Source organism: Phoxinus phoxinus (assembly GCF_949152265.1).
Source record: "Phoxinus phoxinus genome assembly, chromosome: 5".
In the NCBI taxonomy this organism is placed as follows: Eukaryota; Metazoa; Chordata; class Actinopteri; order Cypriniformes; family Leuciscidae; genus Phoxinus; species Phoxinus phoxinus.
Window position 1 is genome coordinate 30,854,681 of NC_136880.1, and position 27,120 is coordinate 30,881,800.

General features: G+C 37.1%; 1 protein-coding gene across 6 annotated transcripts in view; it reads left to right on the forward strand.

Annotated features, from left to right (window-relative positions):
• Positions 1–27,120, forward strand: part of tnr (tenascin R (restrictin, janusin)) — a 139,154-nt gene that overhangs the window by 49,459 nt on the left and 62,575 nt on the right. The window lies entirely within an intron of this gene.

The following is a 27,120-nucleotide window of genomic DNA, read 5'->3' on the forward strand; positions in this document are numbered from 1 at the left end:
CTGTCCCCAGAAGCAAATTATGGAAGCTGGATATTTCACATAGGCTAGTTTCACATGAAGCGCACTTCTGTTCCAAAGCTTTTTTTTATGTAAATTGCAACATATTATTCCAATTTAAAATAAGGGTTTTATATTCTAATATATATATATATATATATATATATATATATATATATATATATATATATATATACAACATTTTTTTATTTATGTGATGGAAAAGCTGAATTTTCAGCAGCCAGCCTTCATTGTCACATGATCCTTCAGAAATTATTATAAAATGCCGATTTGGTGCTAAAGTTGCATTTATTATCATTATCAATGTTAAACATTTTTTTTACATTTTTGTAGAAACCATGATTCTTTTCTACCAATTTTTCATAATTCTTTGATTAATAGAAAAATGAAATGTTCCAAAAGATTGCTATCACTTTTGATCACTTTTAATGCTTTCTTGCTTAATAAAATGTAAAAATAAAATAAAATGCAGTTTAAAAATTCATTTTCAGTCAGATGAAACAACAATTTTTATTATACTAATCTTTTTAAGATGCCATGTAAATGCTTGTGATGCATAACACTTTTTAATGAAGTGTGTGTAAACTGTACTTAGCACTAAGGACAGACTGTATTCTGTTTCTGTGTGAACGTCGCCACACACACAGCTAGACCTTCCCCAGTCCATGATGAAAATGGATGGATTCAGGGTCCTGAGTTCCAATCCACAGAAAGGCTTTTGTAGTTAAAAGGCCAGCCCATTATAGTACGGCATGGCCTTTTTCAAAAGCTTTTGGCAGAAAGTGGATTAAGTTATTGATTTGTGGAAAATGTCACAGCATAAATATTTGCGTTTTAATGCAGTACAGTGCAATCAGTGTTGACTTTTCTCAATGAGTTTTTCATTTCAGCACTACAGCTGGAGCGAGAGAAAACTGTTGCCACAATTCATGCGCTTCTCAATAAGGGCTTATGTGTTTAGCATAGCTGAATGATTAGCATGCAAAACGAAATGAATTGCTTTCATTGATTGAGTTTCACACTGTCATTAACAGCAATGAAGACAGACAAGAGGCCATGGATGACTTGGCTCATTGTGGCGGAAAGCCTTGACGTTAAAACATATATCTCGTGGGATCTCACTTAACCTTTTTGTTTCGCAGTTTAAACGTGATAAATGACTGCATTAAATGAAAGTGAAACATTTTATTATCCTCGACAGTTGTGGAGTACCTTAGGTTTCAGGCCTTTTCTTTTATGTGTAGTGGAATTTGATTCTTAAACGACAATTGTTCTATGTGTAGTAGAATTTTTTAATCAATAGCATTAATCGCCATCTCTGAAACTTTTTTTTTTGGCTCAAACTTTTTAAACTGTGTAATTTTTTGGGAGAATGCATGAGGTATTCCCTTTGTTTTTATATATACAGTGTATATATATATATTTTTTTTCTTAGGGTCAGTCCTCAGAGATCTTTTGTAGGAAGTTTGGAGGCCATTATGTCACCAGGACAAAAGGGGAAAGATGCCATTTTAATTAAAGTTGGCAGATTTACCATCCACATAGGGTTTAAAACATCACCCGTCTGTGCAGATCGAGGCCGAAGTACCAGCGATAAAAATGATTTATGCTAGCCAGGGCAGCGGAGAGATTTCTCTAAGGGACTGGCAGAGGAATTAGCACAGGCATTGGAAGGCTGAACTGTAATGAGGAGGAATGACATTAGATTCAAACCTTTAAAAACGATGCAGGGCCAAACAATCAGTTACTGCCTCAACATGGGCCCAACCCCTGCCTAGACTTATGATTAACCTGGGATTAGAAGACCAGGGATTAGATCAGAGGGGGAAAAAAGATTCCAGATTTTCATTAGACTGTTTAATTAGTTTCAAACTCAATTTAGTTGCATATGTCAGTGCTGTTACCGTAACTAAATCTAATACTATTAAAGATTTAGTTTTCGGCAATTGAAATAAAGTAAAATATAAAGATTAGATGTTAAACTTAAAACTGCAAAATCTTAAATGTTTCTTTGACAACTAGCTGGAAAAAAAATAAGTTTAAGTACTAAAACTTTTAAAAAAATAGCTAAATAGAAAAAACGTATGAAAACATGTAATAAAATTACTAAACCATTAAATGAAAACTGAAAATATAAAAATTAAACCTTAGTAAAATATTGCAATACTAATTGCTGAGAAAAATCACCAAAATCATGAAAAGTCAATAGATTACTGAAGTGGCTGAATACATCAGTATTTTTGAATGAATCATTTGAGTGAATAATTTAATGACTCGCTCTTTAAAACAGTCACTTGTTTCATTTCTGAATGAATCAATGGGCGAGTTCAACTTGAAGCGACATCGCGCAGACCGATCTGTGTATGACATCAAAGCATTTTTTTTAATTGGATGAATGAAAGAATCACTGACTCACTCATAAAAGTAAATTGTTTTGTTTCTGGATGAATCAATGTTTTTGAACCAATTGACTTAGTGAGTGATTCAAATGATCTCATAAAGACAGTCACTACTGACGCAACGATGTTAGCAACAGAAAACCCCTAAAAAAAAGCCTTACCACTAATACACATATTATACATTTCTTTTTTCATTGTGGACTTGCAAAAAATACGCTTCACATTTGATACTCTAAGCTAAAAAAGATTAAAGATTATTATGTCATGTACAGAGCAGAAGTCATGAATAAATGTGTTGAATGTTTTTTTAATTTAATCTATTGTTCTAAATTAATATATTAAACTGACAACTACTGATTATAGAGGAATGACAATTCAATTAATATTTTAGATATATTGGTGCACAGTACACTGTAAACAAATTGAACTGCTAAATAAAATTATAATAGTACTGTAGTTCCAAGATACTTTTTCAAATTTAATGAAACAATTACTGTATAACTCATCTAGTAAAAATCATTATCTTTGTGGCTGTAGGATCTGCAGTTCTCTGTTATAATAGAGACATCCTAAATCCCTTAATTATAATCCTGATCTTCCAATTGCACATTCTTAGTATACTTTCAGCTAAAACTGGGAAAAGAAGCTAAATATATTTTCTGTAGACGAAGAATCCAAAACACTTGGACTGGTTCCCTTAAGGACACATCTTCACATGTTTACAGAGAAACTGTACTAAGGAAAATGAGAGCTTGCTTTGTTGATATTACCACTTTGACCTCAGTACAGTTATGAGTCAAAGACTCGCTCTCATAGCGCTCAGCTGTTGGTAATGGTTTCAGAAGCTCAGTTTCTATGCTTAGCTGGTTTTGAGGAAGAAAGGCAAATGTTTGAAGCATTTATGTGTGCAAAGGGTATGCAAAGACTCCAGGCACCAGATGCTGGAGACTTGAAAGCAGGACCTTCAAAAACATTAATCTCCCTTTGTTTCTCCACCTCAAACAGCTCATTCTGCTGAGAGTCCCTCTGTCTCAAGAAACTGAGCTGAATTGATTCTCTGAAAAGATAATCATATTATTCCTCTCCCCCATGGAGAGACAAGGCGATTGCATCTCTGGTGTAGTGTTGTCTGTCAGCACAGGAATTTTTAATTAGCACCTGGAAGCTAATATTTTATGCCTCTCCACGGCACATTTGAGAGGAGGCCAGTCGAGAACTGTTAATGTAACCATTTGGAGCGTCAATACTGTCTCCACATGAGTTTGTTTCTGAAGAAAGCAAAGGGAGAGTTAAAAAAAATCTCTGTTTGTAAATAGAGGCTGGGCAGTGGGTTACTAGGTCAACAATGCTGAGCACTTCACATTGTGGTGAACAGCGCATTCCAGGGCCCAGTTTATGGCCGGGCCCCGCTTTGTCCATAACAGTGGACAATGGTTTGCTACATTTAAGATTGGGTCTTGGTGGACGAAAACAAACAAACTGTCCAATGCCATCAGATAAAGATGCTAGGACAACAGCTAGACACCTCTTAGAGGGTAAGAAGAAGACCTCTGGTACCAAGCCAAGGAAGGATATGACTTCTCATTGGTCCACACGCAGTTTCTGCCCTTCACCCCATCTAGAGACTAATTCCTAAGGTTGGTCTGTGACTGTGACTGCCATACAAATTCCTCAGGACCACAATGATCCATCCAAATCCATTCATAACTATGTTTGGAAACCTTAAAACAGATGAAAACTACACGCATCCATTTCATACTTATTCAGAGAAATACATATTCTTGGTGGCAGCTATTTGTATTGCAACGTCTTACACACATTCAGCTGTTGATGTACAAATTAATGAATGCATGACAGTTCAATCTTTTCCCACCTTGTTTGAACTCTATTTGTTTAGAATATTGCCAAAGGTATTCTGGTGGTGGTTTGGAAAGTGAGAAATGCATTGGTAAACCTTTAAAGACGTTTTAAAGACTTCTAACTGTGTGCTTTATGCAAATAAGTTGCACAAAGCAAAGGGTTGGCCACACTGTGTGTGTTCCTTCTGGTGCCAGCAACCAATCACAGCAGTGAAATTGAGAAGCGCCAAATTGCAATATCCTCATCTGAAAGGGATAAAGGTATCCTTTCAACAGACACTCCTTGTTCTGAGTCTCAACCCTGCGAAGGTGAGACATAACAGATACACAGTTCTGAGACTCTTGTTCGTCTCGAGAGAGGGGCAACAACAGATTCTATGATCTTTGCCTACAGCTTGTGAAGCAGCAACAGATATGACCACGTTCTGAGCCTCCAGTCTATGAGGAAAGAGAAATAAACAAACACTACTGTACGTTCAGAGTTTTCGTCCAGCGAGACTGTAACGACAACAGCACACGCGGGACCTGCCAGAGAGACAAAAGTGGATTGACCAAGTTCTGAGCGTCTGGCCCAGAGAGACAGAAGACACACATGTAATTTGCAACAAGGTTCAGGTGAGCAAACCTTCACTTCAAGGTACCTTACTCTGCATGTTCCAGATTAAGGACCTTGTGCACCTACAGTACTTCAGGGCCTCATCTGCGTGTTTCAGATTTCAGGACCCTTGGGTGCTCCAAGAGATCAGCATCTCACAGAACTTCGTGTTCAAGGCTATTGAAACGGATTTCGGCTCCCTGCCTTACTCCATTGTCACCCAGCACAACCAGTGGATGACGTCACCGTCATCGTACTGCTCACTCGACAACGTGGAACGAAAAAATCACTTAACCAAACCTCTTTCTAGAGACCTTGGCATTGTTGTATATTATCAGTAGGGCTGTAATCAACCAAAGAAAATCTTGGTCGACTGAAGTCCTGAAATTTTCGACTAAAAATGACGTTAGAAAAAAAAAAAGTTTAATTAATTAGCTGTGCACTGTGCTCAGTACTTGGTAGCCTTGTTGTCCGCCTAAATGAATTATAAATAAACATAAAAAAAATAGTAGGCTATTTGCAGTATATTAAATCGTTTTACCTAATTATTTTGCACTGAAATGAGTCTGACACACGAGTCTGTTGGCTCTGACAGCGTTGCATCACGTGCACCTGCGCAATATCATAGCCTATGATTTCCGAAAATAGTACTGTTGTCAACTAGTGATATCATCACAAGAACTTTTGAGGAATATGCAACATAATTTAGACAATTGTTTTTGTCATATATGTATTATAATAACTGACAGACACTATAATTTCAGCCGCTCTGTGTAGCGAGCTAGATATTTATTGGTATTCTATATGTAATGCATAGCAGTGGTTTTCAACTGGTGGGAAATTTTAACAGAAGACATTCAACAAGAATGTGTATGCATGCATTTGTGTGCAAAACCTGTGTGACAAACCTTATGTGATGACAAAGTTCCTATATGATTTTTTTCTAAATTAAGGATAAATATGTATAACCAATTGTAAAAATTACAAAATCTGAGTGGCCTTAAAAATAGACTTTACAGTATTAAGCCTACAAAAATGCAAATTTGTGGAAATGGTGATGCCATGCGCATTAGGCCTACGTGTTCGGTCTTATGCAATGCATATAGATTTTCTTTACAAAGTGACATTGCTACTTTCCTGGCATGAATAATACAGCTTTTTTAATCGTTTTCGCATATTCGTGTGAACGGGGATCGTTTTGACAATGTTGTCGTACACGAAAAACACCAAGGGAAAACTTTTCCATTTTTAGTACATCGTTGCCGTGTAAACGTGCCCTTAGTTGCCGGAAGTTTTACGAAACGCAAACCAATACCAATAAAACCTGAAGTCAAAGCAATAACCAAACGTAACAAAAACCCTTGAGAAATGTGTACTGGGGCTGCTCTGATGTATTAATACAGCATACATTTTTTTCAGCATTAGTTAACAGACTCCTCCTTGCATGTTTATTAGTGCTCAGGCATGCACAGCAGCGGATGTTGAAGTTATTCACCCCGAGAGTGATGGCAGCTTCCGCCACTCCGCGCAGCGTGGACAGCTAGGGTCAGTTTAATTGCGAACGGGTCAAGCAATAATGAAAGCCTTTCCCCCGCAAATAACCACAGGGCAGAGGCAAAGACAGGTCCACACAAAATACTGCATAAAGTTTGTCTGGCTCAATCACTATTGGTTATTTTTCAGCCTGTCAAGGAAGTACACTGATATTAACGACAAATAGGTCTTGCAAAGTGCTATCTAAACAACTCCGTGATTCAAGCGTGCTTGTGAGTCTCTTTTGTTAATTACTAATTGCCAGGATTAGATCTGAGATCCATTGCCTCATGCATTTTAAATGAGGTGAGTCTCAATGATTTCTTATTAGTGCCTCTGCACAAGCACTGCATTCAACGTGTATCGAGCTGTTCCAAGTGCACAGCAAAAATAGCAGAATGCTCTTAAGATTTTTTTTAATACATTATTTTCTATATTGCTGGAGTCTAATTAAGTCACCTTTATTGTGAGGCTAAACACTTTGATTCACTTCTTTGTTCTAAGAAATTACTTGAGTTTACAGAGGCTTTGTTGGCCTCATTTAAACATACTGTATATATATGTGTGTGTATAATATATATATTATTCAAGCAGAGGAGTGACCTTGTAAAAGAGCAGAAACGGATATGCATCATCACACTTACCAAACGCTGAATACGACCTGGTTGGATGTAATGCATTCTGTTCAACTTTGTCATGCTCACAGAGAAACAGGGAAGGAAAATAGACCTAAATATTTAAACAGAAGGAGGTCAAAGGGTACTGTGAAAGGAAAGCATCAGTTTGTTTATAAAGTGATAGGAGTTGGATACTGTTGGAGGGAGAGTGGTGCACAGATGTGCTGATTGTATCATCACAAAATGGAAATGTCTTCGCTTTTGAATAATAATTAGGTTGTTCACTAACAATTTAAAATAAGATTTTGATAAAATCTAGGCCTATATGATGAATTGACCCAGGTCTGTAGCACAGTATTTGCTCATTTCCAAGTCTAAAAATGTCCAAAATCAATAGCAAATTGAGTTGCTATTTTTCAAATACAACAAAAATCTCTGCCATTTTAGGGAATAATTTTTCTTGCCGATCAAATTAAATGCTCAAAAATTCATTCATATGCCACTGTTGGTCCCGGGATAAATGGATCAGTCTGAATGTTAAGTAGCATTTTTTATTTGAGGACCCAGAGTTCTGGATTCAAATGTGCTCTAATCTAGCCCCAAAATTGCAGTTGTACAGCATCATGAGTTGGGGTACATTTCCTTGCATTTTATCTTGTGGTTTAATTAGAATATATAGTGATTTGCATAAATGCATTAGATTTGGATGCGCTTAATTATTTGAGAAGAAAAAATGGCCGATTCACCCACCTTACTAGAAACTATTTACATTTCCCAAAAACGTTGTCACTCCTCATTGATATGTCTGATATCATAGACTGATGCATTTCTTTTAATCACATGTATTACAGGTATATGTAAATCTGGTCCCATGCTAGTGGAGTGCAGGTCTGCTTTCTGTCTGCAGTACAAAAAGCTTCTACCATTCCAGCTTGCTTTAGCCCCTTTGAAGATAAATGAAGACATTTTTAACACATTCCTCTTCAGCAAAGAACCCTCACATATCCTCCAAGTTATATTCCCACCCACCTGGAAATTAATTGGTAGTCTCTGAAATGGAAAGAGAGAGAAATTCAGGCTCCATCTGCTTGTTCCTGCTGCCATACGTGCACATTAATTCAACATCTCTTGCTGTGCTAAAATGATATCCTGATTCTTAAAAAAAAAAAAAAATGCACAGGATAAAATTATTCTGGCTTATTTGAAGCTGGTAACTTATCACTGACAGTGCAGAGAGTGGAAAATTAGGGTTTTTGCTTTGAAATTATAAGTATGAACCCCAAAAAGGGTTGGGAATCATCAGTATTTTTTTGTTAAACACTGAAACCGAATGATGCTCAGTTCCGTTAAGTGTTTTCGCCTGTGTGTTCTTCTTCAGATGTGGAAGAAATATCGAACATACTCTGACAGAGATTACTGCAATACTTTTAAAATGGACCACAGTTACTAAATCCACAGTGCAAAACAGGTAGTGCATTGAAACGCATAAATTCGAGTCACAAAGTGCTCCGAGTATAACGTCACAGGTTTCCATCTCTTCCAAATTACAGTAATATGGCATAAACGCAGCTTAAGGGCGTTCACACGTGGCTTCTTTTTTGTCAAGAAAAAGTTGACAAGGGCGCTTTTTAGTAGAAAAAAAAAAGCTGGCGGCGTTTGGTTCCAAATGGCAGCCGAGGGCGTCTTTTGTTGCTATAACAACAGCTTAACTGTTGCTGAGCGAACATTAATGTTTGTTTACGTTAACAGATAGTTTTGTTAGCGACAAGTAGAACATGATACACTTACCTGAACAACCAAGGATCCATCCAATATGTGCCCACACAGCCTCTATTATGGTGTATATTATGGTAGAGTTTTTGTGCTCATGTCATATAACCGACACTAGAACAAATAAGTCCATCTACCATCACCTTTGCCATTTTTTCTTGTTGTTATGGAAACGACAGGTATCGCTACTCGCTTGTCATTGGTCAGCTGTCAAAAAGCCGCTTGATGTACTGTAGGATGTTTTTGTCAGAAAAGTTTAACTTTATTCAACTTGAAAAGACACTCTGAGCTGAAAAAAAAGACTTCAATGATGGCGTTTTGAAAAGCACTCAGGACTTTAAAAAACAAACAAACTGTTTTCTCCATAAGGCGCCAAGTGTGAACTAAGCTTGTTGTTTTGATTCAGGGGAACTGTAAAATGTGGAAAATTTTCGTTTGCAATTAGACAAACATTTTATGGTCCTATGCCTTCCACTGGTGATGTACTGTATATATACATATAAATACATTTAGACCACTTAAGTTAGTGATTGCTATCAGGATGTGAATAGACTAGTCCAGTTACAAAACAAGTCGGTTACTTTTATTTAATAAAAAACACAGTCCAGTGTAGTCTGATTAGCAAATGATTGACACAAATGAGTTTTTTTTTTTTTTTGTGAATCAAAAACATACAGTGCAACCAGTGTAGTCCGTTTCCCAATCGAATGTGTCCGCGAAAGAGAGAAAAAAAAGACATGCCGACCATGTAAAAATGACAACTTTTGCAAAAGCCTTTGCCAACTGGTTGCATCGGCAGTAGACTTAATGAACATAAGCGGTAACCCTAATATGACTAGCCTTACTTAATCACCTTTCAGCAAGTCATTTAGTAGTTATGGGCAAATGTTATGTCTAATTAATATTTCAGTTCGTTCTTACACCTGGTTTAGAAAGCATATCGAAAACGGGTTTGCCTTTGATAAGAAAGACCCAATCTGTGCATAGAAATATACTAATGGCCCTTTTCCTTGTGCTACTATAAAAAAAATATATACATTTATGAAGCAGGTAGCACAATCGCATTGATGCGTAAATCCTATTTCCGCCCACAATAAAATGATTTTTCACCTATCTAGCATTGTGGGGTTCATTGCACATTCCTTTTATTTTAGATTAACTACCTCACTAGATGGATATGATGCCTCCAAGATGTTTAAAAGAACCTCCATTTATTACATAACCATGCATTTATATACCACATTACCACAGGGATGACTTTAAAGAATAATTGGCTGTTCCTTACATACACTATATTGGGCTAGCACTGCATGTTGTGTCTGAAAAAGAAGCAGAGCTTGGGTGCAGGGTACATTACATCAATCATGCTAATCCTCCTGTTCCGAATCAGAGGGCCAGCTAAGCCAGAGGGAAGCAGTTGAAGTTCTAGAATCGCTCTTTGGAAGACAAGCCTGTACTTTGATAAAAAGTGCAGGAAGGGTGAAAAGGGATCTGAGAATGAGCCGTGTGCCATATCATTTGTGTGATGAAAATTGTGATGTTAACGCCACCTGTAAATAACATTTGCAGATGGCTACTCCTTTGTTTTTTGCACAGAGGTTGTAGCACAATTCTCAGTAGTATGAGGTGAATACTGATTTTAAAAGGCAAATTAGTCTTGGCAGAATGTGACTGGACTTTATTAATTTATTCTCAGAAAAGGACCATTGGCTATACCCGTCCTTACATAAATAGATAATTTCACCTCTATAGAACAGGAGCACAAACTATTAATGAAACCACCTAATGTGTATTCTGAATTTTAAAAAAATACCACAATAAGTACAAATTATTCCAAGGCAAGGTTTCTTTATTACTATGTTGTTCCCAAAACAAGAATTATAATAATAATAAAAAAGTTAAATAAAAGTTAAACAGAACAAAATGTTCAAATGTGTAAAGCATTGCAGTTCTTTTTCCTTCACTAGTTTATTAGATTACGTCAGTACACATTTTCTGAATCATTCTTCAGTGAGACATTTAACGGAGTTGAAAAATAAGAAACCTTTAAGGAACCGTTAGTATTAATGTACTCCCCTTTAAATCACCAAGACATTATTACATGGCCAAGGCCATAGGCCATAGGTAGATGTGCTTGGCAGAACTAAGTTTTGCTTTCTAATTACTCCTAATAGGAGGTCCCTATTGATTCTGTGAGAGTGCATTGATTGGTTGGATTTTAAAAAGGCATGTATCAAGACCCCTTACCCCCACCCCCCAATACCTCAGAGGCTGAAGCGGACACCCCCTACTGCGACAGGGAGTCATCGATTCGCCCGGAAAACAATGTGCGTACGTGCACATCCAGATAGCAGCCAATATTGGCTAAGTGTTTGTTTGTATCTGGTGCAATCAGAGGAACTTCCTCCTCACAGCAGATATGTGACTAAAAACCAGTAGGAAGAGTTGTAAGACTTACTGGTAAAGTGTGATGTCTCAAAATTCAAGTATTTTTTTATTTTCCTTTTTTTCCCTTGGACTGACAATTGTTTATTTTTTAAAGAATTTGTAGTTATTAGGGGAACAAATATGAATTGCTTGTTTTCTATTGTTCTTTTCTTTACAATTAATTGCACTAAATTATTACATCAAAATGACAGCTCTATTTTTCCTGAATGAAACTTTACTACCACTGTACTTTGAGCTCTAGAGACAGAACAAGTTCAATGACAATCTACTGCTAACATTGCAATAAGTATTCACTGCCAGTTCTAGCACTCATTGCCTGGGGAGAAGGAGGTGATGTGCAAAGCGAGGATGGCATGATGTAATACTGGATCAGTCCCATTGCAATAGAGGTGGATTTAAACCTCGGCAAACAGAAAGGCTGAGGGGCACTACTCTGAATCACTGAGCATCAATGGACTGAAAGAACAAAAAAGAGGGAGAGATAGAGACGGAATGATTGAGGGGAAATCCATATACGGGTTCTGAATACCTGGCTGAGATGTTCAACAAATCTAACAAGCAATCTCATTATTTGGAGATTCCCTTTATATGTATGTATAGCTTCCTTTCCAGGGATAGTTCACCTAAAATATTCATATTTTGTCATAATTTACTTACATGTTGTCTGTATGACTTTCTTTCTTTTGTGGAACATGGTATGGTATAGGACATGTTCATGGTATGCTGCTCTCGTCTATACAGTGAAAGTGGATGTTGACCAGGGGATGTCAAGCAACAAAAAGGGCAATAAAAGCGCCATAGTAATCCATATGACTTCTGCACAATTATCCAAATCACCTGAAACCACATGATAGATTTGTGTGAGGAACAGATTACATATCTAGCTTGACAGTGGTTGCCATTCACTTGTATTAAATGGAAAAGAGCAGCTTCCATAATTCCTTATTCATTGGAAGAAATTAAGTCATACAAGTTTCAAAAGACAGGTGAGTAATAAAAAAATGTTGGTGAACTTTTTTTGTTTAATGTCAAAAAGCAATGTAAAATTATGCTTACATTTTCTCAGCTTAATAGTGAACGGCAACAATTTAGTTCTCATATAAACTGGGTATTGACTGGAGGGAAAGGCATTATGGCAATTCATTACATCCATGCAACAAAATGATAAGCACATTACAGAAGCCTTTTCTTTTTATGCACAAAACCACTGCCACAATTACCACCATGGCAGTACATGGATACCAAATCTCACTTAAAATGTCAAACGGCTGCTTTACATTCAAATCCATCCAATTTCCGGCAGTGACAAGCATTAGACACAAGATGGATAAGTGGGTGGAATCTGGATTTAAATGAAAGTAAAATCATTCGCTCCACTAATGAGACATGAAGCCATTTGGCTCCTTTCACTGGAGTCAGGTGCATGTAATGCTTTGGTGCATTGCGTACCTGCATCCTGCTTGATTGCAATTTATTTTTAGGATATGGAGGCTGTGGTGGCAGAATGAACGAACCTTTTTCTTATGTGCAGAGTTGGCAGCAATCTCTCATGGATATGCCTTTGTCCTTGTGGACATCAGTAGTGTGCAGCATAAAAATTATAAACTCCAATCAGCACAAAATATTATTTTATATATGCTACTCATAATGAAGAGATGATCTAAGAATGAAGATTTGAGATCTGTGTTTGTCTTTCACCCTGCCACAGGTGTCTAAACAGTCAAAGCATTCTGAGTGTATGACGTGAGACCAGTGGTGTTATTCAGCAAGAAATCCAGACAAAAATGTTGACCGGTGCAGTAAATTAGATGTCACACACAGGTCTTGGAGCTTGTTCTGGTGTGATGATCATAAAAAGATCATAAAATTCAGTGATGGATAAAAAAGAAATATGGTTCATGGTTGGCGATTGAGCAGATTGACAGATCCTATACCAGTAAAACCCCAGCATTTTTTTATGTCATATCTCAAATAGAAGTTATGTCTGGTACTCTAATTGAAAATTTGAACACAAAGTTTGAAAGTTCATATTTACTCAACAGGTGTGCAACAAAATTATTTTGGCATCTAATATGGCGTTGGTTTTTAACCGCACCATCTTGAACTGTAAATATTATTAAGTCAATTACAGTACAGAGTGATGCGAGCCAAATTACGGACTGCCAGGGGGCTGCAAAGCCTGCGGCCATGTGGTCTGATATTGCCAGAGAAAGCTGAACACCAAAAGCCTAAGCACACACAGTACAAACTTACAACTCTAATATGGCAAATACCCTTAGGAACCCTTAGTATATAAAATGCAAGACCATCTAACATATTACATTCCTTCAAAAGGTCCTATATGGTTGAGAATTGAAACTGATTTGAGTATAAAGAACACATACACACAGTATCAAATTGGTTATTTTTTTATTAATCAGTATTAGATATTGAATATTTAACTGTGCATGCTAATTTATACACTCATATTACACTCCTGTTCAAAAGTTTGGGGCCAGTAAGAGTTTTTAAAGGTTTTTGAAAGAAGTCTCAAGGCTGCATTTGTTTGATTGTAAAATAATGTAAAAACAGTGATAGTGTGAAATAATATTATAATTGAAAAAATAACAGTTTTTCTATTTTAATGTATTTTAAAATGTAAATGTGCCTAAATTGTCAAGAATTGAACACTAATAAGACCTACTGTATGTGAAAGCTGTCATTCATTACAAATACTAGCACCAACTCAGTTTTATGATTATTTAATATATTCGTCTTATAACATGATAGAGACTCATTTAAAAACACTGGCTATCTTCATTCTGTGATTTTAAAAAATGTAATCCGTCTAGACCGCTGATTTTCCATGAAGACAAGAAAGTTATTCCAAAGCTCGGATAAGAATAGGCCCACCTCATCAGGTGCAATTTCACAGAAACTGTCACAGTAATTAATTTCCCATTTCCAGTGGCTGCGTCCGACCAGAGCTCACTGGTTTAAGACAGAGCAGAATAGGCCAATAGCGTTTAATTGCCGGGTTTTATGGCAACTGCAGAGAAGTAATAGCTAGTCAGCAATTCTGTCCACATGATAGATTCTGCTGATGGTCGTGGGCTTTACAGCAGTGTAAGAAGGCATTAAGACAGTATTGCTGGGTTAAGAAAGAGCAGGTGAGGCCAGCAGGCAGGCCAATCCACATATTCTCACCGTCTTCATCAACTGCACTTCCCATGTCTCTCATTTGATATTATGGATGTGCCAGGATGATGCAGGCCTGTTGGGTTAGGAAAACTTTAAACAATGCTTTATTGTAATGTTTTCTTAAAAGGATAGTTCAGCCCTAATGCATTATGTCTGTCATCATTCACTCATCATTTGTTCCAAACCTGTATTGTTTTCTTTCTTTCGTGGAAAACAAAAAGGTAAATTTTGACTTCAAACGTGTCTTATGACACAATTCATACACTACCATTCCAAATCATACACTACACTACCATACCAAAGTTTAGGGTCAGTACGATATTTTTAATGTTTTTGAAATAAATATCTTATGCTCACCAAGGGCTGCATTTATTTGATCAAATACAGTAAAAATAGTAATATTGTGGAATATTATTAAAATTTAAAATAACTGTTTTATAGTTTAATAATATATTTTAAAATGTAGTATATTCCTGTGATAGCAAAACTGAATTTTCAACATCATTGTCACATGATCCTTCAGAAATCATTATAATATGCTGATTTGGTGCTAGAGAAACATTTCTTATTATTATCGATGTTGAAAACAGTTGTTGTGGTTAAAATGTTTTTTTTGTTTTTTTGTTTTTTTGGAAACTGTGATACATTTTTTGCAGAATTCTTTGATGAATAGAAAGTTCCAAAGAATTGCATTTATTTGAAATATAAATCTTATGTTACATAATATATTTACTGTAATTTTTTATCCATTTTATGCCTCTTTGCCAAATAAAAGTATTACTTTCTTTAACTCGACTGCATGTATACACTGCTTTTGTGGTGCTTTTGTCAGTTTGCAACTATGAGCAGTGTGAACATTCTGTCTAATATATCTTTTGACCTTGCATGAAAAAAATAAACCTTCATACAACATAAGGGCATAAGTGAATGATGACAGAACTTTCTTTATTGGGTGAACGATCTCTTTAATTCTCTAAATAGGACCGCAAACTCACACAAAGCACTTTTTTGCATTATAGACACATTTCAAATGGGATTGGATGGATCGACTTTACGTCAGATAGCACACAAACATCCATAATGAAAAATGACTGCATGCATATATCTTACCAGAGATGCAGCTGAAAAGCATTGTTCAAAAGGATGTGGGAGAGGCGCAAGCTGTCTGAATAAACCGTCTCCTCTACTATTGACCTGAGTGCCAAAGCACAACAGCAAACACAAGGTATCTATTATTGTCTTTGCGGTGTTTGCCAGCAACAGAGAAGTGCTGATACTGATATATACTAGAAAAGTGCTATCAGTTCAAAAAGAACTCAATCTCACTGACACAGCACCAGGAGTCACAGCATTCCCACTTGGACCGAATCAACACTGTATTTTGAGGCGGACAACATATTTTCTTTGTTTGTTCTCCTCCTTTTGTTGATGTATTAAGTTTGCCAGTAGATTATGTAAACTCTGTGATGGAAAGAGTCAGAAAGAATTAGTGGATTAGTTACATTTCATTCATGTGTAAAGTAAATTTAAAGCCCCTCATATCAAAGAGATCAAAAATTATTTTTCAAATTTAGGATAAAAATCATTTAACTGTATGGTGTGAAATTATTATATTTAACAACAGAGAAAAGAAATAAAGTACTGGATTAACAATGGACATGATGCCATATTTAGCTATTTTTTCTTAAAAATGGGTATTCTGGAAAATGGGCCAAAGTGTTGGAATAGCATTAGGTGAATATGAATATTTCATGACAAAACAATCTCTGACCAGTCACTAGGGCATTTGCTGCTCCATATTAGCAAAGTCATTAAAACTCAAAAAAGACATAAAAACAATGCTAATTAACTCTTATCATTGTCCTTCTGGTGCACGTCCTGGAAAAAAGAAAACTGTGAAATTCCTTTCATCACTAACTTCTTCATTAATAATGAACACATTCAGAATTTTTTTAAAAAATACTGCATTTGCTCGGCCTTCATTTTCAATTGTTTTGATGCATTTTCCACCTAAGGAATCTTTGAGGTGATAACATTTTTGTTGAAATGGAAAATCATTGATCCCAGTGCTTTTTTAGTGCTTAAAAAAGCCCAGCATGATAATGTCTTTTAATAAGCTAATATAAAAACAACCAACATACCGAGAAAAAAACTGTACTGCCTGTGTCTATTTACAAATACAAACAGACAATCTTGATGGCAAGGCCATTTTCTCACTTCTACAACACTTAGTACGACTAGCATCTACCCTCTTTTAGAGAAAATAGCTGCTGCCTAAATAAATATGACTAATTTGTTGTGGCCCAACAACACTTCTGTCTTTTTGCATATCAGCTTTTAATATAGCAAATGGGATAATATCTTTAAAGTTGGCACAGTAATTATAAATTGAATAATGACTTTACATGAAAGGTATCAAACCTGGCTGGAAACCAAAAGGTCCACAGTAATACACCATCAGTCTCAGTTGGCTTGTTACTATGCATTGAGAGAGTGCAACTTTTCAGCAGTTCAATCTTACGAATGGCCTCCCAATGTCACAAGTAATGGACCTTTACAGCTGAGCATGCTTACATATTTGTCTCAGGTCTGCCAAGTAGTCTTACGATAACAGATTGAACAGGTACCTGCTTTTAGCGTTCGCCGGCACGTTTGGTGCCTCGAGGCACTGACTTATATCCATGTCCTTGATAGAGCTTGATAGGCATTGACAGGTGAGTGTAAACCCAGCACTGCCCTGCCTACCTGTGACTGATGTTGTGCATTTAATGTGCATCAGCGCTTTCAGATCTTATTATGAAGCCTAAGCTGGTATGTGCCTCGGCCTGTTCGGGAAAAGCCTGGAGTCTACTCACACTTCCTCCATTTTTTCCCTCATAATCTCATTGAGATCTGTCAACTAAATGGCCATTATGTTTTCCAGCCCTCTGTGAGCATGATGCATAGGCGGCGGTGGAAAATCTGACTCGGGTTCACTTTAAATCGAGTTGAGCTAACGCCGTTAGTGTAGATGGGGAAAGGGCTTATCCTTGAGAGCTTTTATGCAATGGCATTTTGTGGGGATGTTTATAAAGCATCAGCGGTAAGCGGCGATATGCATCATCTCTTTGCTTCTGGACGTTCGGTTATGGTGAAATTGACAATTTGTATATATCTTGAGTCATTTTATTTGGTTTAACACGTCAGCTCAACCAAGGAGAAAGGGTGAAATTTTCCAAATACATGGTCTTCTGCCAATTTCAGAGATGCATGGATATCTGATTATCTATTTTCTACGGTGAATTTTGGCTCTTGCATTGCAAAACTTGCCATTACACCACGGTGGCATTGACACATTTTGTAATATCTGAACTGTTACTCTCAACAAGAAATGACTAACTGCCAGGAAATGTTCCAAACAGTCTTTTTTTCCCCATTACCTTAACTACCCTATTAATCAGCTAGAGGAAAATGAAACATTCGGAAGTCAGTTGTTGGCACCATATTTAAGCTTTCAAGAGAATATGAGTGAGAAAATGCAGAGTAGATGTCATTGAATATTTAGAGGCCAAGATCCGTATAGGCCCCTATTGTAGTTAGTTTTCCTATTATTTTATGAGAGGTTGTTTACTAGAAGCTAAAAAATCATATTAAACGTGCATCTTGGGATATGGAATATTTTCCAAACAGGTCTCGTCTCTAAGCACAAGTATACATATTAAAACACATACACCAGGGGGTAAATAGAGATGAGAATTTCTGCTTATTTGCCTTTCCTTTGTCCGGTGTGAATTTCCTGTTTGGATGCTTGAAAATCACTGTTGCTGAGAAGGCCAATGACCAAGCCATTATGATCCAATTACATTGGAAAGGACTCAATCACTCAGACATTGTGCTAAAATGGTCACCATTACATTTCAACAACAGACCTGCAGGAAAGGAACAGGACAAACTCAAAATGTCCTCGTGAAATAATCGAAAATCACTGCAGGGGAAACTAGGAAGAAAAGTTTTCTTTTTCTGCCAGTCTCCCCAGCTTAATGAAAAAAGATTCTGAATAATGAAGTGTTTCTGCGACAAGGGATTTTATATGACATTATAATGGCAGACATCCACTGTTAACGCTTTTTCTCATAATTTTGACTCCTACTGCAAATCTCAACCTTTTCATGAGTTTATTTATGGCAGGTAATAATATTCTTGAAATATGTTTTTTTAAGATCAGTTGCTAGAAGATCTTTATTCGCATTATTTATTGCCATGATCATCGTATGTGTTGGTGAGTTTGCTGGGTGTTTTTATCATAGGGATTTGGGTGAGTGGCCAACCCTCATCCTGAGTTGAGCATGCAGTATTTCACACATGGAAAACAGCCCCCAGTAAAAATGACTTTCGATTACTTTTGACCTTAGCTGCAAATGACTTCCAGCTGGAGTAATCCATTGCTTTAAACATCAACTGTGCCCACAGATTTAGTTGGGCATGACAAAGTATCTTCCTCATTTAAATTTCTAAAAATAGATTAATGTGCTCCTCAAACTTTCATGCCAAACCAAGCATGATGGATGATATACCAAAGTAGCAGCCCGTGATTCCAGTGTTCACTGTGCGCAATGCACACACAAACGCAGGGGTCTTGCTTTTTTTTTTTAGGGTCTGCCTTTGTTGCTGCTACTAAGCTATTGCACCCTCTTGTTCTGGCTGAAACAAAGGAGCTGACTAGAATTAATGTGGAGATGCAAATAAAGTCTCATCAGCACTTTGACATTATTCAGTCTTTAATGAAGAGCTGATGGGAGAGGAGAGCATATTTATGTGACCCAGCCCTGTAGGAATACAGACAGTGTTATCTCACTGAGCTACTCTCCAGTGTTTCAATATCAGATGGTGGTCTGGCAATTAAAAAACGCCCCTAAGAAATTACTGCTTTCAGAGATAAGTGACCTTGCACATTTCCTGATGCTTTCTAAAAGATAGTGTAGGTGGAAACAAAAAAATAATCAGATCTTTGGACTCGTGATCTGTTTAGGGACTAATGTTAATATTATCTCTCACTCAGATGATTGATATTCTTGCTAGTGGGTTGAGACAAAAGAGCTTGCAGGTTGGTTCTGATATGCGAATATCAAGTAAATAACTATACTGAATGCAAATAATAAAGTGCAACCATAGACATAATTGTTTATAAATGATTTTGCCCACTTTAAAAAGGAAACTCAATCCATCTTTTCTTGTTGACATCAAAAGCAATGCAATTTCGACGGAAATTAGGGAGCAAACAAAGTCAAAGCCAAACAACACACAGTAGCTGTGTTTTTTGTTGCAGAACGAATCTGTGTTTTTGAACGAATCACTTGAGTGAATGATTAAAAAACTCACTCATAAATAGTCGCTTGTTAAGTTTATGAATGAAACAATAGGCGTGTTTGAGTTAGTGTCGCTGCACAGACCAATCGGTGTATGAAATCAAAATACCGCAAGAGTGATTCGATAGCAAACGGACATGATGTCATGTCATCGGTCTGAGTAGCGCTGCTTTAAGTCGAACACACCTAATGTGTTTGAGAGAATCGATTGAATGAATGTTTCCAAAACTCTCTCATAAATACAATTGCTTGTTTTGTTTCTGAATGAATCAATGTGTTTGAGCGAATCCACTGAATGAATGAAAGTAAAACTCACCCAAATGCAGACGCTTGTTTCATTCTGAAATGAATTGTGTCTCAACAAATGGATTGAATTAATGATTCAGTAATTCACCCATAAAGACAGTCACCTGTCACCACCTACTGGTGTAACTATATAAAAAAAAAAACTCCACTAACGCATAGCTAGTCAAAATCGAGTATTGGAACTAACTGTTGCATAATTATAGTACAATACTGTCACTGGGAGGCACTTCATGTGGAGAGTAGGAAGAGATTTGTCTCTATCTAGGTATACTGGTCAGCTCACCTGATGAACAACCTCTTATGATCCACATTCCAGCAAAAAAGTGGGCCAATAGATCCCTCATCACAGACCAGAGTGTGAATGTCCTGAGGCCAGCAGGGACTCTGCCTGTCAAACCAGCCCAACTCCCTGCTGACCAACTGAAGTCAAGTGAAATATTGAGAACTGGCTTCATGAACTACACTGGTCCTTGATGGACACTTCAAACCAGGATGTCCTTTTGATGATTTTCTCATCTAGGATGAGATGGTAATTGGTGTGATTGGCTCAGCCTTGCTTGAGCTATATTTGTTCATCCCACATATGGCAATATCTATAATTTATCACAACAGCAAATGCAGGACATTATTAATCACCTTATGTAACATGCAGTTTTGCATGGAATATTTGGTATAGGTAATGGTCAATGTACTCTCACTTTAAGAAGAACAGAAAGATGTGCCCTACAAATGACCATGATCCAGTGTTGGTTTGGGGGTTGAATTTTGTCTCAGTTTGACTTTTATTCGGTGTAAAAAATCAATTGAGCTATGCCTATCACTCGGTCTTTCTCCAAGGAGACAACCTTGTATAAGTACTAAGTCCGAGGACAGCTTGTGACAGTTGTGACAGTTTTTCAAGGTGTGTGTGTGTGTGTGTGTGTGTGTGTGTGTGTGTGTGTGTGTGTGTGTGTGTGTGTGTGTGTGTGTGTGTGTGTGTGTGTGTGTGTGTGTGTGTGTGTGTGTGTGTGTGTGTGTGTGTGTGTGTGTGTGTGTGTGTGTGCGCATGCACACTTGTGAAAGTGATGACTGCTGTCAGAAAATGTAATTCTTATCAGGTTTCTCTGAGCCAAAAGACAGCTACTACTGCAACAGCATGAACTGAGAAAGCATGAACTAGTTAACTTAGGTCTCATTCACACATTTGCCACCATTTGTATTTGTATCATATTTCAGAAGACATGCAAACTCTACAGCCATCACAAATACATAAACAATCAATATTGATAGAATATTGTAAATAATTTCAACATTTGAAATGCAATGTTGATTCACAAGTACGAATCATAAAGGTTGATTTAGTGTGAAGTTCTGTGAACTAAAAAAAAAGAGAACCAATTAGGGCAAACTTATGGCTCTTTTCCATTACCAGTACCAGCTCAACTCGCCTCGCCTCGCCTCGGCTCGCTTTTCGCTCCGTTTTCCATTGCAGATAGTACCTCCACAATAGTACCTGGTCGTCATAGCGACACCGCAGGAAACTGCCGTGACGTAATCTTCTACGCGACACACACCCGCTACCCACACACACAGGACAATGGAGGAAATCGAGTGTATGCTGTTTTACATAATATTAGTAATGGGTATATCACGCAATCTCTGGCCAAACTATTTAAAAATGCCGGGGTTATTCAGGATACTCTGTCTGGCGCGTGCAATGATGACGCAGTGAATAGTGACGATTCTCTCTGACCAATCAACAGTCTGCCATGTTTTCACGTCACATTTTAGTATCGCCTCAGCTCGCTCAGAACCTCGCCGGAGGTAATACGAAAAAAAGTATCTGGAAGCAGGTACAGGTACAACTTTTACACAATGGAAAACCAAACAAAGTCGAGGCGAGGCGAGCTGGTACTGTGTAGTGGAAAAGCGCCTTAATTCATCAGTTCTTTTCAACTGATTCACGAGAAGGAATCAGAAAGAACTGTTTGGAGGGAACTGATTAGTTTGAAGCAATCAGAAGATCCAATGCTACATTTAAGATGAATAATTTAGAACGAACTGATTCACTGGAATTCAAATTAATTGAAACTTATTTGTATAGTACTTTTCACAATGCATATTGTTTCAGTGCACAGAAAAGGCATTTTTCAATGTTACAATCAGGAAGTATTCTGTTACTTTCAGAGATGAGTTTGTCAAAGTAAATATAACAGTAATATACAGCTAAGATAATATAAGATAAAACAAGTTATGTGGCTAGTAAACATCATGTATTTAGTTAGAGCAAACATAATGAACATGTTAGGCAATGATTACAGCTTGTGGTCATTATGTTACAATATAAGAATAATATTTCATTAGTTCAGTCAGATCTTCCAACAGTTTTGGTAGAAAGAACCATCTAGGTGATTCACTGAATAACTGAAATGATTCACTGAATCAATCGGAGGATAAGTTAGGACATATCTTGATAATGTTGGACTGTAAAGCAGCATGTGCAATAAAAGTACATTTGAATACTTTACTACTACCAGAAAAAGTAGCTAAAATCATTAAAGTAAAGCTATGGCGTCACAACCTTTAGTTCGTAACTCGCAGCACAGGGGACATTGTGTCTCTATTGAGCTTGTCCTTACTCTTAGAAGATAAGTTGGTCACTTTTCTCCTCATGTATGAGCCCTTTGAAGTAAGGTTCTGGCATCAGTTCTGCAGTCCCCTGTTGTTCCACAGTCCAAGCTAAGAACACTGGGTTGTTATACCTCATTTTCCAGGCTCTTATAAGGCCCAGCTCCAAAACCTGTTGTCGTGCAGTCAGACTCCACAGAGCTCTGGGGAGTTGCTTTCCAAAAGCTCCATCACACAACTTTATATAAAAAAAAAACACTTTGCACAACCAGAAACCAAAGGCGAGGGAGACTGAAAAGAGGAAGACTTGAAGACAAAAAAGAGAGCAGTAAAAGGCAGAAAGAAAAAAGGAAAGGTGATGGAGAAGCGAGCAAGAGAACAAGAAAGAGAAGTGGGCAGAAGAGAATGGAGAAAAGGAAAGATGGAGGGAGGACATGTTGCTGTGTCTGTACAAATAATCTCATTGCTTCTCTATGCACTTTACAGCAGCACAGAGCCGTTCAATTGATTGTTTCATAGTTTTTAATTAGCATTCACCAAAGTGCCCGGTAGTCCTGAGGCCATGTGTCCAGTGTTCTGAGGCAGGGCAGTACTTGCAATTTATGCGACTATCTGAACACTACAAGGAAAACAAGATTATTGTGCTTGCTTTTCCTCTTTGCTGCTCACATTGATAGCATCTGTGTGCATCTGTGATTTCCTCAGGCCATGTTTACAGCAAATGTTGCTTGGTTTTTCTAAAACAGCCTGTCTATATTAATGAGCAGAATACATGTATAAGAATGCACCTGATTTCCAGCTTTTTTTTCAGCATAAAATAAATCTGTCTCCCATTACAACAGCCCAAAGAAAACTGATCCTGTTAAAAATGTCCTTTTTAAGCCAATTGAAAAACTGAAGTTATAGTTCACCTCTCTAAAGACCATCCGAATGCAGTAACAGCCCAATAGAGATTCACTGAAGATTATAGGTTTTGATTTTCTCACGGTTTCTCTTGCCGACCTGATGGAAATCTGTGTCTGGCTTTTGCTCACCTTTCTCTGAAAGTGTAGTGATCTTACTAACTCTGAGTAGATCTGCTTGCATATTCTCGAAGTCAAATATTCAGGTCAAGCATCACTTTTTGAGCAAACTCGCATTTCTTTGAATGCAAACTTACTGTGTGAGTGACATAGTGTCTTGTTTTGATTAATATCAATATTTCTAGTTAAAGTAGATCATTCTGCTGCATGGCCATTGACTAGCCCTAGCATATATTTTGGAATTTAATCTTAAAACTTTTCACATTTGTCTAGAAGAGCTTGGGACTCCTCAGATTGGTTAAATTATCAATATTCAATACTACAGTATGTTCAAAATCGAGATTTTTATTACTGTCAAAAGTAGGCTAATCTTAAAGCTTGCATTCATGAAACAAAACATAGATGTTTACTTTGAGGGCCAACTATATCATATCTTGCCTTTATGATAGTTATTATTTTTAATATAATAAAAAAAATTATAATAAAATTCTCTAACTATAAATTGTAATCTTTTAAATTTAAAAACGAATCTATGTTTGTAGTGCACAGACAGATTGAGAACAACCAACCTATACATATGGTTGTGCACTACAAAAATAGATTAGTTTTAGCCTAGAAGCAAGACAAGCACTTTGCAGCCTTGTTCACTACAATCGATAACTAAGACACAAGATGTGCAAGTTGGCTTAGTATAAAATGATTCCTTACTGTAACACAAGTAATAAAAGTTAACCTGGAAGAGAGGTCTACTGTAATATACAGCTTCGTAATGGACCACAGCAAATATTAGGAAAGCACAGAATACCGTGATTGATCAATCAGAATAAAGTATTCCATACAGTAAGCCATACAGTAAAATAAAGTTGCTTATAGATCAGATATACAACATGTAAGTAGTCTCAATTTCCAGAGTTGTCACGCATTAGTTGGGGGCATTTTACGTAGAACTGGTCTAGGTTATTAATTGTCTGCATAATAACAAATCCTGAGTGCCTGATAGACTCTCGTTAAACATTATTATATTCATTAGCATAAAGGAATGAATATCAGATTTGGTTGTGAGTTCTGAGAGATAATACCGCACTTGTGGTTTTCTGTATTCAGATTCTGTGATGCGTGATGAAGAGGGTTTCTGACCTCCTTAGACAAATAAAGCCGATGCTGGGTTAGCCACGAGGCATAAAAGTGCTTTTAATAAGATACTGCAAACCCCCTGCACATTATTTTCATCCTCCCAGGCCTTTTTGTACTCTTTTGATTGAAGCTTCTCCGATGAATGCAATGGAAGAACAGAATAAGCCTGCGTACTCATGAGGCTTACTCTGTTCTTATGTGGTACACTGAATAGTGCACTCTCATCAGAATGCAGAAAGCATTCTGGTCGAAACTTTTTTCTTTTCTACTTTTCAGGTTTTAAGTTTAAAAATCATTTTGGCTTTCTTTGATGTCATAGCTTCACCAGGTGAAGGCTGACACTTTACCTAGTAAAGGGTGCTATTTCAACTCAGCCTCACAGTTCAGAAAAAAAACTTTAAAGATAAAAGCACTCAGGAAAGATCCTAAGGCCTTAGCAAAAAAGGAAAATGTAGTCCAGCTTCCAGGATGAAAGTTCTTTTCAACCTTGTCTGTTTTTTTTTTTTCCAAGCTAAAGATAGCAACTAAAATTCCATTGCAAATGTGCATTTAGTATGAGCACATTTAGACATCACATCAGTAGCTATGTTTCCACCCACACGTTTTTATCCGAATTAAGTGATATCGAATGAAAAATGCCTTATGGAAACAGTAAAATTCGATTGAATTTCATGAATATCAACTCAAATGAAATGCGTTCGGTCTCATCGGATTTTATCTTGATCGATATACGGCTTATGCTGATGGAAACGTTATTTGCCGAATAAATAATGAATTCATTTTTAGGTCATTTTATGGTTGCAACCCGCCACAAAACATAGAAGAAAAAGTTTTTGTTCATTTCCGCCAGTATTTCCGCTCTGTTTGCGCACACATGGCGGGTGTCAACAAAGACAGATGTAAGTGGACAAACGAGGAGACGAGATACTTTTTGAATTTAATTTACCAGAAAAATATAACGGCTATTTTAGATAGCAAAAATCTAAGAAATGCCATAATTTATCAGGAACTCGCGAAGGAAATGGCCAACAAAGGTTACGACAAGCCGTGGGACATCCTCCGGAGTAAATGGAAGGCGCTCAAACAGCGATACATGTGTCAAAAAAGAGAGTTGTCTCGCAGCGGTGCCAGAGGGAAAATAAAAGGCAAGTTCGACCTTTTTGATGAGATGGATCAGATCCTCGGACAAAATCGGGGGGCGAGAGCTTACAATTACACAACAGGTCAAGTGTTGTCTTGGTCATCCGAAAATGCTTCAACCAAAGGGTTTCCGTGAAGTGTCTCTGAACCATGATCTCCCAGAACTGTTTGGAGCGCTGTCGTTCCCACACCACAGGCCGCCTCCGTTGTCGTCGGGCATTTACGTGCATCTGCATCATCATAGCAATGTGTTGATAGCGTCATTGTTTTCTTATTATAGCTTGATATGTCGCTATCAGCTGCCACATAAGCACTTTACAACTTGTGCAATATCGATCATTTGTTGGTAGATGGCGCAATCCATTTTGTCTAGCAAAACTTTGTTCGTAAATGCTGGCTTGAATGTTGTGCGATTCAGTGCGAAAATGAATGGAAACACCTTAAAATGTCTCAAATCAATTCAATATACCAATTTGATTGCAAAACAGCATGTGACGTCATTACACTGTTTTTTTTACTGAACTTATACCGAAGATAATTAGATTGACAAGTGGATGGAAACTTAGCTACTGTCTTGACTTACATCTTGTCTTGACATCCAACTAAAAGACATGCTTGTGTTTTGTTTTGTTTTGTTTTTCCATATAAACAGTGATTTAGTATTTTGATTTGGTGGCATGTGGAAATGTCAGGTAGCCATGGATATGCCGATTCTTTCTCATTCAATAATGCAACACCATTTTCATGGAATTGATCATTAATGAGAAAGGAAAATCCTCTTGATTCGCTGTGTTGTACTAAAGAATGAGGGAGATGAATATTACCCACTGTCTTACCACAGGAAGCATATTCCGTATTCACAGGCTGTAACTGGTGAATGAAATTCATTATCACAAGTGTCGATCATAAAAACCCAAGCCATGAAACTAATATTAATTAAAATTTGACAGGTTTTATATCAAAGCTCTGAGGTGTGGCCATGGTTGCAGGCAAAGCGCTGATACCGGCATTTTTGCAGGAGACCTTTCTAAATGGGAGGGCGTGGTGATAGATTATTCAGATACTCAAATCCAACAAAAGACATTGTTCGACCTGTTGAATTTGCTGCTTTGATCATTGAATTTCATTCTCATAACTTCATTATTAT